We start from the raw sequence: 6,942 nt of genomic DNA, 5'->3' as shown, positions 1-6,942 counted from the left end.
AAACGCATGCTATGATAAAAATCCTTTATAGTTTAGCACATAGTATAATAATAAAAATGTTTTTGGTTACATTACAACAAAAATTTTGAGGTTATGATGATTTTCGACACTTTTTTTTTTTCATATTTTTTGAATTTTTTTAGTGACGCCGCATATGCGGAACTAGTTTGTGGGCGAATGAATACACTAGCTTGGGATGCGCAGTTTAAAACAGTCCAAAAGCGCAAATAATGAAAAAATCATTGCTTGTTTCCAGTACATAATTAAAAAAACTAAGTTTCTGGTTAGATTACAACGCAAATTCCAAGGTTACGACGTTTTGTTATGCTTTTTAACGATACCTCATATGCAGAACTAGTTTTTGAGGCGGAGGTGCATAAATTAATTAACGCTATTAAACTGTATGGTAAATTGACCGAACAACGACCTCGGACGGTCGAGGACGCTAAGCGTAACAATACGAAAGGACGCCACTTCAATCGCGTGTCTGCCTGAAGTTCAGTCGGTTGTGTGCTAAGACGTTGCTGAAATTCCTTGCCATTTTCGCAAATTTACAATGGCTCTAAACGCCAAAGTACTTCCTCCGATGATTAGTTCATCCAAGAAGAGGAAGGTCATCACGATGGAGGTAAAATATGACGTGGTGAAGCGTTTGGAGAAGGGAGAAACTAACACCACGATAGGCCGTTCTTTAGGCTTGAGCAGGACCAACGGGGTGGTAACCATTGTGAAGGACAAGGAACGTATTCTGAAGCACGTTAAGGATGCTGCACCGATGAAGTCAACGGTGATAAACGAGAAAGCAACGTAGCCAGAGCATTGTTGAAATGGAGAAATTGCTCATGATCTGGCTGGAGGACCAGAACCAGCGACGTGTTTCCGGTGAGCTTAAGTGTGATCCAGGGGAAGGCTAGAGCGCTGCATGAGGCAGTAGTGAAAGTTTGGCGAAGGCAGTGCTGGTGGTGAATTTTCCGCGAGTAGAGGTTGGTTTAACCGTTTTAAGGCTCGTGCAAATTTGCATAATGTGAAGCTGCAAGGTGAAGCTGCTAGTGCTGATAGCGAAGCAGCAGAAAGTTTTCCAGGTGGTTTGGCTGAGATAATTAAGGATGGTGGTTACACGGCTGACCAAGTCTTTAATGTGGATGAGACTGGATTATTTTGGAAAAGAATGCCAAATCGAACGTACCTTTCCAAGGAGGAGAAGTCAGCAACCTGGCCATAAAGCTGGAAAGGAGCGATTGACTTTGCTGTTTGGGGCCAATGCAAGTGGCGATTTGAAAACTGAAGCCCTTGCTGGTGTATTTGGCCGAGAATCCCAGGGCATTCAAGGGCATTTTCAAGAGTCAATCCCTGTGATTTGGAAATCAAACAAGAAGGCTTGGGTTACCTGATGGTCTTCGAAGATTTGGTTCAATGACCATTTCGTGCCAGCAGTGGAGCGGTATTTGACTTCGAAGGGTCTGCCTTTTAAAGGCCCTCTTAGTCCTGGACAATGCCCCTGGTCACCCTTCAAATTTTGAGGCGACATGCACCCTAATGTGAAGGTGGTGTACCTCCCACCCAATACCACATCGCTGATACAGCCAATGGACCAGGGAGTAATAGCTAATTTCAAGGCTTACTACCTTAGAAGGACCATACGTTTTGCTTTGAGGGCCATAGAAGCTAACAAGGAGTTGACACTGAAGCAATTCTGGAAGGGCTACAATATTGCTGATGCAGTGAAAAATATTGCAAGTGCTTGGGACGAGGTGAAGACGACCACTTTAAATGGGGCCTGGAAGAAACTGTGTCCACAGTTTGTGCACAGTTTTGAAGGCTTTGACCAGGCAGAAGACGTCGAGACTGTGACGAGGAAGATCGTAGGGCTAAGCAAGAGGCTGAAACTAGATCTTGAACCTGATGATGTAACAGAGCTGCTGGCTTCCCATGATAGGAATTGTCTGCAGAGGACTTACTTGAACTTGAACAACAAAATGATGAGGAAGAAGGAGGCGGCATCAGAGCCAAAACCCAGGTCATTAACTGTGAAAGGCTTGTCAGAGGGTTTTACTCATCTGGAGAGAGCCTTGGCTTCTTTTGAGGCAGAAGACCCTAACGTTGCCAGGTTTGACAAAATAAAACGTGGAATGTTAGACTTAGTAACTTTCTACAAGGAGACCCTGAAGGAGAAGCAGACGAAGAGAAGTGTGCAGTCCAGGCTTGACACTTTCTTTCACAAGTCTCCAGTACCACCACCTCCCACTCCTAGTCCTGGTAAGGAATTCTGAACTGTTTTACTAATTTATGTTTACATAGTGTACATATTAAAATGTGTTAATTTTTTTAATGTAACAACTAAATGTAAGAGTAAATTGTAACTTCATTAATTTTCATCATTTGTAATTTTATTGGCAGAAGTGGTGACAGTTCCAGATCCCCCTGTACTACCTGTGACAGTTCCAGATCTCCCTGTACTACCTGTGACAGTTCCAGATCTCCTGTACTACCTGTGACAGTTCCAGATCCCCCTGTACCTGGACCCTCTGTAGCAGCCCGTCCACCTGTACGTGTACAATCAGGTAAGCAATTTCATTTTTCTCATTTTCATGTTGGAAATTGTTTACACCCTACATACATACGTACACTAACTTACATAGTGGTACAATGTGTTTGATGTTGCATAACCTTATTATTTTTTTTTTTCATTTCAGACCCCTTTGATAGTGACAGCGACCCAGATGACCCTGAGCCTTTCCATGGTTTTGATGCCTCGCCCTATTCATCAGGTAAGGAATCCTTAACAAATTTGTATAAAATGTTTTATAAATTGCTAATAGAAATTTTATTAAAAAGTGTACATATGCTACAATTACATCCACCTTATATATTTATGTACCCTATCATTCTTTCCAGATCTAGATGTTCCCTCATCAGTTGATACGAGTAGTATCACCTCTCCAGAGCCCAAATCAGTTGATACGAGTAGTATCACCTCTCCCATTCCTTCAGGTAAAAGAATTCTTCATATTTTATATTGTACATACATATTACACACTACATATGTCAAACAGTAATAACATGTGCAGTAGTTACAGCAGTAACTCTATCATTTTATATATTTTTTTATCATTCCAGACTCCCAAGCACCTGCCCATCCTACTCCATAGCCCAGCCACCCACTCATCTACCATATGCCCATACCCAGTAAGCAAGCCAACCACTAGAATTTGGTAAGGACATTTTTTTTTATTAATGTTTTATTATTACATATGTAATAAAAAACCATGTTATGTATGTAACATACAAACTTATAATCATATGTATTACATTATCATTCCAGACTGGCATGCACTGTGACTTACATAAACCAGACCTCTACATAGCCTACATGTCTTCATTTTGCTGAGGTAAGGAATTCTCAGTTGTGTTTAATGTTTGCATACGTACAATAAATTTTGTACACCTAAGTGGTTACATACTGTCCTTTAATATTAATTCTTCATTCCAGACTGCCCATCATCCTAGCCGTTATCTGTGATAAAGCACACTGAAGTTAGTTTGGAATGCATCCTTATCATGAATGCTCTACACCTCCACCTCCATCTCCCACAACCTAGGTAACAGCTTTGAGACTCACTAAAAGTTGGTAAGTTATGTAAGGAATTTCTAATTATTAAGTTTTATACTACTATGTTATATGTGATATTAAAACCACTGTATGGTGCTTATTACTTGTATGTAACTTACTCTGCATAGAGGAACTTACTGACAAAATTATTTTTTGTTTTTGTACATTCCAGAGTCCCCTGAATGATGTAGGCTATGGGGCCACATAAGACTTTGTCCATCCAGGGTTACATTGAACGACAACTTTAAACTAAAAGTAAGGAATTAATTAACATACATTAACTCTTTTAGTACTCTTGATATATCTACAGTAATTAACATATTGCATTCACAACTTTCTGTAGTGTATATTTTGTACACTAATTTTGTTACTTTTTCCTTCCAGAACCAACATTTTTCACACAACTCCAGGTTTGTTACTAACAAATTACTACAAGTGTCATCAAGGGATAACTACAAGTAGAAGCACCATTTTTGGATGGAAAAAACCCTTCAGGAAAGTATACGTATCAAATGTAACATGTAGTGTAACAAAATATGAACAGTAAGGTTTTTACATACAGTAGTATTACATACGTACATAACTTTTTTTTACAGGAATTTCCAACCAAGTTTTTGATTATGTACATACATGTTATAAACCACTGTACGTATGGTTACTGTATGTAACTTACTAAACATACATACATGACTTACTTTGATACTTTTTTTTGGTACATTCCAGAAAACCAGGACCCCCTCCATGATGCAGGCTATGGGGCCACATAAAACTTTGTCCAGGGTTACTACATAACATAGCACGACAACTGTAAACTATGTACTACTGTACTAAAGGTAAGGAATTATACATAGTAGTAAACATACATTAAGTAAGTTTTATACGTACTAAAAAAAAGTGACCAAGATCTCTCACATGGGATAAGTGATCAAGGTCCCTCATGGAATTACATACTGTACACTCCCTGCTGAACAGGGGGTGTAGACCCAATCATTTACAACAGCATACGTACCAGTTGATATTAAACCACTGTATGGTGCATATTACTGTATGTAACTTACTATGCATAGAGTACTTACTGACAAAATTATTTTTTGTACATTCCAGAACCCCCTGAATGATGTAGGCTATGGGGCCACATAAGACTTTGTGCATCCAGGGTTACATAGCACGACAACTTTAAACTAAAGGTAAGGAATTAATTAACATACATTAACTAAGTTTTATACATGTTATATATGTGATATTAAAACCACTGTATTGGGTGCATCATTACTGTATGTAACTTACTATGCATAGAGTACTTACTGGACATACTATTTTTTATTTTTTGTACATTCCAGATCCCCTGAATGATGTAGGCTATGGGGCCACATAAGACTTTGGTGCATCCAGGGTTACATAGCACGACAACTTTAAACTAAAAGTAAGGAATTAATTCACATACATTAACTTTTTTACTCTTGATATAACTCAAAGTAAGGAATTATAAACTAAAAGTAAGGAATTAATTAACATACATTAACTCTTTTACTCTTGATTTCTATAATTTACATATTGCATTCAGGACTTTGTGTAGTATTTTGTACTAATTGTGTTATACGTACTTTTACCTTCCAGAGCTACCAGACTGGGATTTTAGTGTACTCCAGGATCTACCAAAGGATTAGTGTACTACTATATACAGTGTAATAGTGTTTAGTGTATAATCTGACCTAAGGATTAAGTGTAGTACATTGTGCTTTATAGTGTCACAAGAGTTTAATAAAGAATTATACCTTCAAGAACCATCCTTTGGCATTGAAATAACCACACTACACATCATGCAATACTTGCATGTCACACAGGTAAGGTCTCTCTAACTTTTTCTTAGTTCAAGGCATATTTCCAAGTGTCGTTCTGGCTTACGACGATTTTCGGCTTACGACGCGCCTCAAGAACGGAACCCCCGTCGTAACCCGGGGACTGCCTGTATATGACTTCTCTATCTCTCACCGAATTACTTTGCATTTCTTTTATGATGTATCTGAGAGCACTGGGTGTCAAATCTCCCTTAACCAGAACAAACTCAAATTCACCTGTTTTCAATATTCTAGATCTCTTGCCATTCTGTATGGTTTCCACTACAAAATTAGGCTCATTTCTTATATTATTCCACAAGGAAACTGAGCTGTCAGTTCTGAGTTTTTCTTCCACTCCACTATTTTTCTGTTAGGAAACAACAAGTCTGTCTAGTATGTAGCTAGGAAAATTTAGTTAGGAAAACCCACAGGTAGAAAAATATATAGTGAGGGTAGTGATGAAGAATCTACCAGAAGTTAAGGTAGAAAAGAGAGTAGATGTGTACAGCATAAGTCTGCACGAATAGCAGTTTCGTAAACCAGACCAAAACATTGGCACTTGTTTTTGAAAACAGTAAAATGCAAACCAAACCAGAAAATATGAACTTTGACTCCTTCAGTGGGTGGTTACCGTCAAGGGACGAAACCAATCAAACTAATCTGGAGGTGGCACCGGAAGTAAGGAAAGCCATTCATGAAGAAGTAGGATGTGTCCTAAAGGATAATTGAGGAGGAGCAAATTGAAGTAGTTAGGTCCAGGCTTCATTTGAAGTCCTAGAGAAACTCAGTCAAGAACCAGTCCTTATACGGGGAGGCTGTGTTCCTTCTCACTCTGTTCCATTGTAGTGTGATAGTAGTGTATTGTGTAAAGTGAACTTTGTACTTTATCTAATATAAGCAAATTTTATGAAGTGGTGTTTAACTTGCCCAGTTTCCCAAGGATTTCCAACCCATGTTTAAACCAATTAAAACTCCTGAGAGACATAGTGAAAAGAATAAATAATTTAATTGTTCCTATGAGAAAAGAAACTCAACCGTAACAAGTGATAAATGAAGGTTAGCCCATGACAAATAACCTTTTAAACATTACCCGTAGCAACGAAGAGAACCAGAAGAAGAAGAGAGAGAATAAGAACTCGTAAGTACGCTACGCAACCATAACGAAGAGTAATAAAAATAAATACCTGCAACATAAGTGGTGATCAACAGTAGTGGGATTTTAAGTGCAAAACACCGATATAAAAAAAACACACACACACACACACACAGTGGAAAAATTAAACAGAGTGGAAGATATAAAACTGCCAATAAAAGAGCGCTGATACTTAAGCGCCAGAAACATACAAGAAAACCAGGCACGAACTCTACAATTAAAAAGAAGAAATTCCGAGTTCAATAACTCGAAGAACGAAGAAAAAGAAAAAGGGCAACGAAAAATAATGAAAACTCCGAACAGCGTAGACATAACAACACTCCGATTCTGCTGAAAGGGCG

General features: G+C 38.5%; 1 long non-coding RNA gene across 1 annotated transcript; it reads left to right on the top strand.

Moving 5' to 3' along the window:
* The first annotated feature begins 2,689 nt into the window (after positions 1 to 2,689).
* LOC135217419 (uncharacterized) lies at positions 2,690 to 3,179 on the top strand. Its single transcript, XR_010315127.1, has 3 exons — positions 2,690 to 2,768; positions 2,896 to 2,991; positions 3,118 to 3,179. It is a non-coding gene; the product is annotated as an uncharacterized LOC135217419 (long non-coding RNA).
* The last annotated feature ends 3,763 nt before the right edge of the window (positions 3,180 to 6,942 follow it).

The sequence above is a fragment of the Macrobrachium nipponense genome, chromosome 7 (genome assembly GCF_015104395.2).
Source record: "Macrobrachium nipponense isolate FS-2020 chromosome 7, ASM1510439v2, whole genome shotgun sequence".
NCBI classification, from domain to species: Eukaryota; Metazoa; Arthropoda; class Malacostraca; order Decapoda; family Palaemonidae; genus Macrobrachium; species Macrobrachium nipponense.
The sequence above is the reverse complement of the archived record's forward strand: the minus strand, read 5'-3'. Positions and strand labels throughout refer to the sequence as shown.